Source organism: Mirounga angustirostris, unplaced genomic scaffold, assembly GCF_029215605.1.
Source record: "Mirounga angustirostris isolate CCGP_5_RB_7025 unplaced genomic scaffold, mMirAng1.0.hap1 SCAF_6, whole genome shotgun sequence".
NCBI classification, from domain to species: Eukaryota; Metazoa; Chordata; class Mammalia; order Carnivora; family Phocidae; genus Mirounga; species Mirounga angustirostris.
In genome coordinates, this window is record NW_026991714.1 from 368,476 (window position 1) to 379,793 (window position 11,318).

The 11,318-nt window shown below is 50.1% G+C and overlaps 1 protein-coding gene across 3 annotated transcripts in view; it reads right to left on the reverse strand.

Moving 5' to 3' along the window:
* The window catches only part of GATAD2B (GATA zinc finger domain containing 2B), a 94,933-nt gene extending 86,177 nt beyond the window's left edge, over nt 1-8,756 (reverse strand). The window contains exon 1 of one of the 3 annotated variants that reach the window (XM_045876434.3): nt 8,616-8,756. The gene's annotated coding sequence lies outside the window, so the exon portion shown is untranslated. Of the gene's footprint in view, nt 1-8,050; nt 8,247-8,615 lie in introns of those variants that run through there. The other 2 variants (XM_064593595.1, XM_045876433.3) reach the window with 2 other exon arrangements.
* Nucleotides 8,757-11,318: the final 2,562 nt, after the last annotated feature.

Genomic DNA, 11,318 nt, shown 5'->3' on the forward strand with positions numbered 1-11,318 from the left:
GCCTGCTTCTCCCTCTCCCACTCCCCCTGCTCATGTTCCCTCTCCAGCTGTCTCTGTCAAATAAATAAATAAAATCTTTAAAAAAAAAGACCTATTAATGGGCACCTGGGTGGCTCAGTTGGTTGGGCAACTGCCTTCGGCTCAGGTCATGATCCCAGGGTCCTAGGATAGAGCCCCACATCGGATCCCTGCTCTGCCGGGGGGGGGGGGGGGGGCTTGCTTCTTCCTCTCCCTCTGCCGCCGCTCCCCCTGCTTGTGACCTATTAATACTATTCTATTTTTTGTTTGGTTGGTTTTTGTTTTTGTCTTTTTAGGGCTATGAGAAATGTTAGGAGAATGGTAAGATCACAACTTTTCAGGTCAGGCAGAGCTATTACATACTGGATTCCAGCAAAATGACACTATCTCTGGGAACTGGGCTTTCTCATCTGTAAAATGGTCATAATGTCTCCCCCACAAAGTTACCATAAGAATTAAAATAGTACAAAGCCTTACACAAAGGAAGTGCTCAAAAAATGAGTTTACATTTAAAAAATTCCTTTTAAGGGGCACCTGGTGGCACAATTAAGCATCCAACTCTTGGTTTCAGCTCAGGTCATGATCTCAGGATCATGAGATCAAGCCCTGCACTGGGCTCCACACTCAGCATGGAGTCTGCTTGGGTTTCTCTCTCCCTCTGGCCCTCCTAATTGTGCACACGCTCTCTCAAATAAAAAAAATCTTCAAAAAAAAATTAAAAATTCCTTTTAAGTTCTCAAAGTGGCAAAAATGCAATAAAAAAAAAATCTGAGGGGGCGTCTGGGTGGCTCAGTGGGTTAAGTGTCTGCCCTCGGCTCAGGTCATGGTCTCAGGGTCCTGGGATCCAACCCCACATAGGGCTCCCTGCTTCTCCCTCTCCCTCTGCTCCTCTTTCCCCGCCCCAGCTTGTGCTTGCTTGCTCTCTCCCAAATAAATAAAATCTTTTTTAAAAATCTGAGAAAAAATCACACAATTCATGACTGAGACACTCCTTGAGAAGGGTAACTTTCCAGGATTTTGCAACCTTTTTTATCCACTGGGATACTGGGAAAGTCTTTAAATCTTCCACATTTAAGATGACATACAGGAGTACATCACACATACTGATGAAAATGGCTATGAACAGAACACATGTTGCAGAAGAGTATTTTATGGCTTCAATGATAAAAAAAAGGGGGGCCTCACTTCAATATGAACAAGAAAAAAGGAGTTGTGAGGGAAGCTTAGCTTGTGTCAGCACATAATAATTAACAATTGTACAGTTTATAAAGCACCTTTACGTACAGCCTCATTTGACTGACACAGAAATCTAGTGAAAGAGATAAAGCAGTTCTCGATCCCCATTTCTAAGGTGAGGGAACTATGGCTTGAAGGCTTCAAAGGACTCAGCCAAGGTCACACAGATGATAAATGGCCGAGCAAGGACTCCAACCTTGTTCTTCTGCCCTGAAACATAACAAAAGGGGTACCTTCTAAATGTATGCAACATTTTCTCATATTCGTATCTTTAATATCTTTCAGATGACAGGTACCATGCTAGGCACTGGAGACACAATAGTAAAAAGACATGGTATCTTTCAGGATGTTTACAGACCATTGCCGGGAGACAACATTTATAGAGTGAGATCAAGGAAGAAAGCAAATCTAAGTCTCTCTGGGAAAGTCAGGAGAAGGCTTCCCAGAAAGTAGCATTTGAGATGAGACCTGGAAGCTGATCTAGGAACTAGAACTGTATCTGCTCATGTATAAACTGTAAGGGAGAAATGTAAGGCCGGATAGAAAGGCAAAAGCCAAGATTACAGGGCCTGAATATTGTGCAAAATTTAAATTTTACCTTTCCACGATAGGAAACTATTGAATACTTTTGAGAAAGGCCAAGAGAACAATCAGATCTCTATTCAGACCATTTTGAAGCTAATACGATTGAGAGTTTAAAAGGCAACAGAACTAAAAACAAAGAGAACTATAAGAGACCCCGGCAACCTCCCAAATAAGAGTTGTAGGCCTGAACCAGGAGACCAGCAATAGAAACAGAGGTACCAGTTCAGAAATATTCAGAAAGTAATAGATAAAAAAGAACTGACAACGGTGCTCCCATTTCTGGCGTAGGTGACTCAGTGAATCACAGAAGGGGAACTGATGATGAAAATGCTGAGTGTGGCCTGCTTCTCCCTCTCCCCCTCCCTCTGCTTGCGTTCCCTCACTGTGTTTCTCTGTCAAATAAATAAAATCTTTAAAAAAAAAAAAAAGAAAATGCTGAGTGTGAGGTACCAATGGAATACAGAAGTGGGTATGTCCAGCACACAGTAGAAAACTGGCAACAAGAGGTTGGAGTTTAGGAGAGATGTGATAATCTATGTGAAAACATGAAGGTTTTTCTGAATAACAAGTGTTATTTACCATTTCAATGGGAAGGCAATAATTTTATCATAATTTGTATGACGCTTCAAAATTCACACTTTAAAATCCCATATTATGTTAATCACATTTCCTACTTTTGTTATAAACAACCATGAGATTAGGAAAACAGTTATTATTCTTATTTGATCAACAAATATTTATTATTAACTACATATCAAGTACTGTATCAGGCATTAAAACACCAAAATAAATCCATGCCTTTGTGGACCTTGTATCATAGAAGGGGAACCAATAAGCGATAAACATTAAAAAAAAAAAAGGCGGGGGGGCCTGGCTGGCCCAGTTGGAGGAGCATACAACTCTTGGTCTCAGGGTCATGAGTTTGAGCCCCACGCTGGGTATAGAGATTACTTAAATAAATAAACTTTTTAAAAAAGGCAATAAAAGTCAGAGAAAGACAATTATCATATGGTTTCACTCAAGAAACAGTGCAGAGAATCACAGGGGAAGGGAGGGAAAACTGAATGGGAAGTAAACAGAGAGGGAGGAAGACAAACCATGAGAGACTCAACTATAGGAAACAAACTTAGGGTTGCTGGAGGGAAGGTGGGTGGGGGAATGGGGTAAATGGATGATGGGCATTAAAGAAGGCACCTGATGTGATGAGCACTGGGTGTTATAAGCAACTCATAAATTACTGAACTCTACATCTGAAACTAAACATGTACTCTAAGTTGGCTAATTGAATTTAAATTAAAAAAGCAATAAATGTAACAAATATGTCATAAGCACTGTAAAAAAAGAAAATAGAGCATGGAAAAATCAGGAGTGAGAGGTGAGAGTTGAAGGCACAATTTTAAGAGATCTCACTGAAAAGGTGACTTAAGCAAAGACTTGAAGGTAAAGAAATTAATCATTTGTATTATCTCTGTGGGAAAAACTAGCTATTTCCCACAGAGGGAATAGCTAGTGCAATGGCCCTAAGATAAAGAGTGTGACTGATGTATTTAAGAAACAAGTCAAGGTGGCTGGAATGGAGTAAACAAGAGGAAGGATGACAGAGATCAACAGAGAAGGGGTGGGGAAGCGCAGATCATGCAAGACCCTACAGGCCACTGTAAGAACAGACTTTTACTCTCAGAGAAATGGGAATTTAAAAATTAGGAGCCTGACGAGGGTGGGTAGGATGGGGAAAAAATATTAGAAGCCTTATCCAAAATCATAGCTAATAAATGGCAAAACTAGGATTTGACTCAGGATTTCTAGATTCTCTACACCTGTGTTCTACTATTCCAATTTGCCACTTACTAGCCCTACAACCTCCCACCCAGGAAGTCTGAATTTAAATGCTCTCAAAGAGCTAACTCCGTAAATATTTTCTAGGAAGAGATGCACTAACTCTCTGGTTAACATTTCTAATCCCTCACAACTATAATGGGAATTTATTAATTCTGATGTCTAATCTAAATCCCAGTGACATTCTGGCCTATATTTTGGGTAATTCAAAATTCCACCTTCCGGGCGCCTGGGTGGCTCAGTTGGTTAAACAACTGCCTTCAGCTCAGGTGGTGATCCTGGAGTCCCGGGATCGAGTCCCACATCAGGCTCCCCACTCAGTGGGGAGTCTGTTTCTCCCTCTGACCCTCTCCCCTCTCATGCTCTCGCTCACTCTCTCTCTCAAATAAATAAAATCTTTAAAAAAAAAAAAATTCCACCTTCCCCCAAAACGAGACAAGATCAAGAAAGCTTTGATCAGGAGGCTTAATGCATGACTTTCAGGTTCATGAAACGGTAACCTGAATTATTTTAAAAATGTATACCATTCAGATGTGAAAAGCAAAAAGAGAATGGCTCGGGAATGTGGAGGTATTGTCATTTTTGTTAATGCTTTACTAGTTAGTATTAATAACAAAAGTTTATATGTTGTCAAAGAAGTTTCTGCAGTTATTATAACTTTAAGGTCTGGGATTTGACCGGTTTCATACCTCAAAAGTAACAAAATGTGTTCTTATTCATCTGTTGCTTTTGGTACTATAACCCAAAACTCCTGTAGTTTCTTGCCAGTTAATGGCCAATTTAAGGCAACGATAAAGATTAGAGGATTTTGAGGGACATACCATCTAAGAAGTAGACAAGCTTAGCTCTTTTTTTTTTTTTTTAAAGATTTTATTTATTTATTTGACAGAGACAGAGACAGCGAGAGCAGAAACACAAGCAGGGGGAGAGGGAGAAGCAGACTCCCCGCCGAGCAGGGAGCCCGATGCGGGACTCGATCCCAGGACCCTGGGACCATGACCTGAGCCGAAGGCAGTCGCTTAACCAACTGAGCCACCCAGGCGCCCCAAGCTTAGCTCTTTAATGACCCTGGGTCACTCCTTTCCTACTGAATGAACTCAAAACCACACAGGAATATTTCAGATATCCCTGAAAAGAAAAAACGGAACATGAAGAGGGAGCATTTCAAATCAGATCTATTCTTCAATGCTTTCATCATTACTACACAGGTACAGGAGTCTCTCTGCTTCATGGACTCTGGAGCCACCAAGATCCCCAACCAGTACCTACAGAAAGTATCACAGGGATACTGAGGATACACCAAACAATACAGCTAATAGAAGGTTTCCCCCTAAAAGGCACACCGTTTCAACAAAAACCAAACTTCCTTATGTATCTTTTCCCAAGCTCAGCCAATGCAGGGGAACTGCAACTTTGTGTGGCATTGTCTCATAGGTTGGATCTTTTCCTGAGCAAGAAATGGACAGCTTTACGCCAGGGCTAGATTTATAGTCAATCTGGGTGTGTCTTTTTTTTTTTTTTCCCTCCCCTCCCCTCCCCTCCCCTCCAAACCGATTCAGAAAATGCCTGGCTATTGTGCCTTGATACATGATGATGCACGGCTTTAAGTACTGTAAAAGGTCTAGGAAAGAAAATTCCTTGGTCCTAGTTAAGGGTCAAATCTTACACTTTCTCTAGCAGTTGTTTTAATCAAACAACAAGCATTCTGAGTGCAGGGGGGCTGCTGGTGAACATGCTTATCCCAATGGGTTGGCTGACATGGAATATACTCCAGAGTCTAGAAACCAGGACAGCACAACTGCTGTTCCCCTACACATGCAGCTCCAGCTCGGTGGGTGGGGAAGATAAGGAAGAAACAGTAAATTGAAGCAAGAGGCCTGGTTTACATACAACATACTGCTGAAAGCTAGGATGAATCCAGGGGTCCCAGCATTCGATCAGGATACTATTACTGACACAGTGACACCCTCCTCCCACCCCCACTCTGCTGTTCTGTAACCAAAATCCAACCTGAAGGTCTGGCCAGGCCAAGCCAGGGAAAGGAAAAAAAAAAAAAGGTATGTGTGTGGGGAGGATTGGAAACATTTGTCCAAGAAAGAAAGAAAGAAAGGGGGCAGCACACAGGCTTTTGAATATACTTTAAGACTACGAGGTTCAGAAAAAATTTTTCACATCTTCCCTCCCAACACCCATGGCCTTATGCTAAACACAGCAGTAAAAGTTACTGCCAGAACTCAGACTTGAAGGGCTGATCAGGGAACCTGGTCAAAGCCGTTCCTAGACAAGCATCTGAGTGCAGCCTCTATTCTGACCCTTTTCGGACTGCCTCTAAACAGGAAGTTAACAGACATCACACGCAGGGGAGGCAAACCAGTGTCATAAAGATGGATGCTGCTGTCAGCTACAAATTCCTCTCACTTCATCGAAAGTGTTCTCTAAGTAAGGAATAAGCAGGACAAAAGTCCATAAGCCTCCCCTCTTCTCAAACTGGGTCACTCAGCCTACAGGTCTGGCCTTCTGATTCCTACTGATGAATATTTATCTGCTCCATTCCTTACCATGAGGACTACAACTGCCTCTAGACTAAAAAATTGTATTCCTCTAAAAATGGAAGACAGCACTAGCAGATCAGTACTCCCACTAACTCATTATTCATACAACCTACCTGTTTAAAAAGCCCAAGGAAAGACTCTCCTGGACCCAGTCCATCCCCAAAGAGAGACTAAGTATCAGTTACAAAAAAAGCAGTTACTTCCAAAAGATGCGGGCCTTCCTTTAAAGTACATCGAGGCCCTCCCTCGCACCACCTTTAGGAGCTCCAGAAGTAGCCTCCTTACCAATCAAGCACAGACAGAAATGCTGCTCCAGAACAATACTCTGGCAAGATCACTCTGACCCCAAAAATAGGAGTCAGACCTCAAGGAAGAGTTTAGGTCAGTGCATCAAAGAAAACGCAAAAGTTCGCTTAATCTCCAACATGTAGACACGCTGCTGCCAGAAAACAATCAGAAATCAGTGAACGGGGAGTGGGGCTAGACGACTGGAGAAGCGAGAGGGAAGATCTCACTTTGAATCACACGCACGCACCACCTATCCAAAAACTAAATTTTTATAAATAAAAACGTTCCAAAAACTCAAAAGCGTCAGCTCTTCGACATGGTTCTGCGAGACCTGCCTTTACCCCGGCTGCTGCTAGTCCGAATGTCTGTTGCAGTCTGGCCTGAAGGCAACTGCTCCCTTCCTTCGCGGAAACACCGTGAGCGTCTCCCCGCTCTCTCCCACGCACACAAAAGCCCTCCGATTAATCATTTATCGGAAACGGGAAAACTCGCTCTGGGGAGGCTACCTGACTCCGCGGATGACAGCAGGAGGGAAGGCCGACGGCCAGCTCGGCTCACTGGCACATGCCACCCACCACCGCCGCCGCCTCCACCTCCGCGCCAGCCCCGCGAGCCGACATCGCGCGTCTGCGGGGGGCAGAGCCCGAAGAGGCGAGCGTGCCTCCCCGGGGGCAGCTGTCCCGGGCCGGCGCACGGCCCCACAGGGCCGGCCAGCTCCTCGGCGTCGCTGCGAGCAGGGGCAGCAAGTACGCTAAGCCCCGCTCCGGTGCGGAAGGGCCAGTCCCAGCTCCGTCGACGCCCGGGCACTGAACTGGGGGGCGCGTCCGGGGCGCCCCAGGAGCCCCGCCGAGGAAACGGGCGCCGGGGTCGCCCGAAGAGCAGCGCCCACCCCGGCGGACACCATCCCCGTCTCCGACCGCAGGCCGACGGAATAAAGGCGCACGGCTCTGCGCTCCCGATCCCTTCCCAATAAAGAGAATTCCCCCGCGCTCCCGGCGCCCGAAGGGCCCCCCGCGGGTCCCGGCGGCCGGCGGACCGCGGACCGCGCGCGGGGAGCGGCCCCCACATCCGCGAGGGCACCCCGGGGGCGGAGAGCCGGGGGGGCGCTAGAGAGGAGCCGAGGGGAGCATGGCGGGCGGGAGGCAGGGAGTGGAAGCGGGGACGGCGGGGGAAACGGGGCGCGCGGGAGGCGAGAAGGAGTCAAAGCAGAAGCAACGGAGGGACGCGAGGCGGGGGCGCGCGAGGCCGAAGGGAAAGGCCGGGGCGCGCGCGCGCGGGGCGGGGGAGGGGACGAGGTGAGGGGAGCGCGAGGCGGGGGCGCGCGGGGCCGGGCGGGGGAGGGGGACGCGAGGCGGGGGCGCGCGGGCGGGCGTCGGCTCGCGGGCGCTTCCCCTCCCCCGCCCTCCACCTTTCCCTTCCCCCACCTCCGCCACCGCCGCCTCCTCCCGGCTCCCTCCCGTCCTCGCTGCTCGCCGCCCCCGGGCGGGCGGCCGGGCGGGCGGGCGGCCAGGCGGGCCTAGGCCAAAGCTCCTCACCTGGCGGTGGCGGTGTAACTCCCGGCGAGCTCGCCTCCTCAGGCGGCGGCGGAGGCGTCGAAAAAGGGAGGCGACGGCACAGTGGGTTCCGGGCCCCGCCGACGGGACCGGGGGCGGGGGTGGGGGAGGGGGGCGGGCCGGGCCGGGGCGGGCGGGCGGAGCAGACACTGCGGTACAGACGGGGGGCAGCGGCGGCGGCGGCGGCGGCTGCACCGGCGGCGGCACCACACAAACAAGGACGCTGATTGGGCAGCTGCCAAGCGCCTCGGCTCCGCCTTCCCCACACGCCACGACGCCCATTGGGCGCCCTCAGCCGGCCTCCCCGCCCTCTTCTTCTCGGCCACACCAATAGGAGGCGGGATGCCGGGACTACACCCCACCCTTGAAGAGTGAGTGGCTGGAGAAGTGATGATTGGCGTACATAGTACCCAACCCTAAGCGGAGGAGGGGGATGGTCTAGCGGGGGCGCGTTAATGGGTACCTCGGCCAGTCCCAGACACATCCGGGTCTTCAGCAGCCCATTAAGTGTCGGGGGTCAAAAAATCGCTTCGGGCTGCAACTTTACCTTAGAGACGTTTTGGTCCCCAGGCAGCCGCCGTACCCCAGTATCCCCAAACTGGGATTCCCTCTCGGCCCGCTCTCATTCTTCCGACTCCAAAGATGGAGGCTGGCGAGCGGCACTGGGCTCTGCGTTGGGTGGTGGCTCGTCGCGACAGAATCCCGGAATTTGACGACGGCAGTGGCCGTAGGCGCTCGGGCCTCGCGGTCTGCGCGGGGCGTGGCCTGCCCGCGTCCGCCGCAGGCCCCGGGCTTCCTGGTCTGCGTGGGGCCCCGCGCGGCCCTGCGGCGGCCCGGCCGGGGCGGCGGCGTCGGGGTCTGGCGGGGCGCGCGGAGCGGGGTGCGGCCGAGCCCAGCGCCGGCGGCGGGGACCCGGCCCCGCAGAGCCGGCGTGTCAGGGAGGGGCCGGCGCTAGCGGCGGACCCGGCCGCGCCGTGGTGCGGACCTCACGACGTGCCCGGAGTTGCCCACGATGAGTGGCACCGCTGAACTCCGAACCCGCTAGATCACGACGCAGGCTCAGAAACGTTGAGTAACTTGCAAAGGTCAGACGGCGCATTAGTGAGAAAGCGGCGCTTTGAACCCAGAACTGCCGGGCTCCAGAAGCGCTACGGCGTGCGCGGATCCTGTGCGGGTCGCGCCGTGCAGGGCGGCGGGCGGAGGGGCCACGTGAAGACAGGTGCGCCCTGAACACACACACGGCCGGCCCCATGTCCCCGTAAGCGGGTGGAAGCCTTGTTTGGTTCTTGCAGTGTCCGCGGGAAGAACGCGGTCTCTGGAGGCAGCCTGCCTGGGCTTGGACCCCGGCGCTACCGCTTACCGGCTGCATGATTTGGGTGCGAGTGACCCAACCTCTGTTCTCTGTGCCCCGGTCCCCTTATCTGTAAAGCGGGAATGATGGAGAAGAGTGCCCAGCTCAGAGGGAATTGTGAGGATTATAAGATAGTACATTTAAAATGTTGAGGACAGTGCCAAGGACACAGTAAGCACTCAAGAGGCATGACAGTAACTGTCATGAGTTTTCCGCGCTTTTGCAACCGTTTCACTCCCTCAGTCCTAAATTCAGCTTCCGTTGGTATTCGACTTGTACCTGCCTTGCCTGCACGGAAAATCATTTCTCATGTTAATGCTTTCACTGACTCATTTATTTAACACACAAGACAGAGGGCCCATCGTGTTACCAGACACCCCTCTATGTGCTGGGGACATAGCAGTAATTGGGACAGAAAAATCACTGCTCTCTTTCCCTAACCTGCTGCTTTGCCCAGTATCACTCCAGTGCGTTCTCTGCTGCCTGACGAGCCGTTCTTCAAGGGCTGGGAGGAGAAGGGGAAGCGTGGTGGTTAAAGATGCCAGCCTGACGAAGATACTAGTGAAGCCTGAGAAAATACCTTTCAACAGAATTAAAGTCAGACCGTGGAGGGGACTTTCAATCTGGAGTGATCAAACTCCAGGGAAGACAAGTGTGAGGCCACTGTCTTAGTGGACCTGACGATTCCCTCTGCAGACTACCTGCTTGTTTGTTTTCTTTTTGAAGCTAGCATTGATGGAGTGTGCTTAGCACTTGATGTGGATCGCATAATTCATCTTGATAAACCATCTCCTCAGTTTGCACACAAGGAAAAACTGAGGCACAGGAGTTAAGTATTTTGGCCGATAAAATAAAATTAGTAAGTGGCAGAGACAAGATTTAATTAGAATTTTGTCATACCCAAGCCTGTATACACTCTGAAGTCTGGGAAGAGAAACTGGGCCAGGATGAGGCATGTCCTCCCTCATCCAGCTCCCTAGGCCACAGGACAGAGATGTCAGATGCCCTAGTGAGTACTTTGCTATTGGAATTTCCAGATATTCTTGTGGTTAAAGAACTCTGTAGTCCTGTCCATCTGACTGTAGGTCTCCACAAGGAGGCCCAAAGGTGAGAAGTACACGCTGGAGGTAAGGAAGATTATCGTTATTGTCTGAATCAGGGGGCGCTCTAGACCATTAAGATTGTATGCTCTGTTAAAGTAGGGACTGAGCCCTAAAATTCTCTCTATAATTCCAGCAGTTCAGCTCTCTGCTGGGCATACTATACGCTTGTGATGTCAGGGAGGCAGTTGCTCCCTTGCAGAGATGGGGAGAGGTTGATTCTGGGGAGTGAGGTCCGATCAGAACCTGGGCTGATGTGAGGACTTCCCCTCTGAAGAAGGAGCCTCCTAGTCCCAGGCAGGACAGAGGATATTTCCTAAGCCCCAGCTTCCCTCCTGTGCAGCTCTTCTAGGACACAGGAAAAGCATCTGCCATACTCAGCGCAGGATGGGGAAGGGTCGGTCCTGTGGCTTGACGTTCCAGAATTCAGAAGTACTACTTCTTGCTTCATCCACTATTCTCCACCCACCGAGAATTCGCACTAAAGCCGCATATAAGTTATTCCCCCCAATGACACTTCTGCCCTCCTTTTGCTGGCTAATTCCCTTTGGTGATTGGTTTTGCAGCTTTCTTCCTGTGTTTATTTCATTATACAGGAAAGGGAGAATTCTGAGTGGGCCTGTCTCCCTGTTGCCCACATTCAGTGAGCTCCTTAATCCTTGGCCCTATCTTCCTGGTCCTGTCCCCAGGCTGAGAGCCTGGTTGGAAGAGCACTGCCTGCAGCTAGAGCAACTGAGGGGGCCTAGGATGGCCGCCAGGGCTCCCAGGATGCTCGAGAGCTGCCAACACCAACTACTAG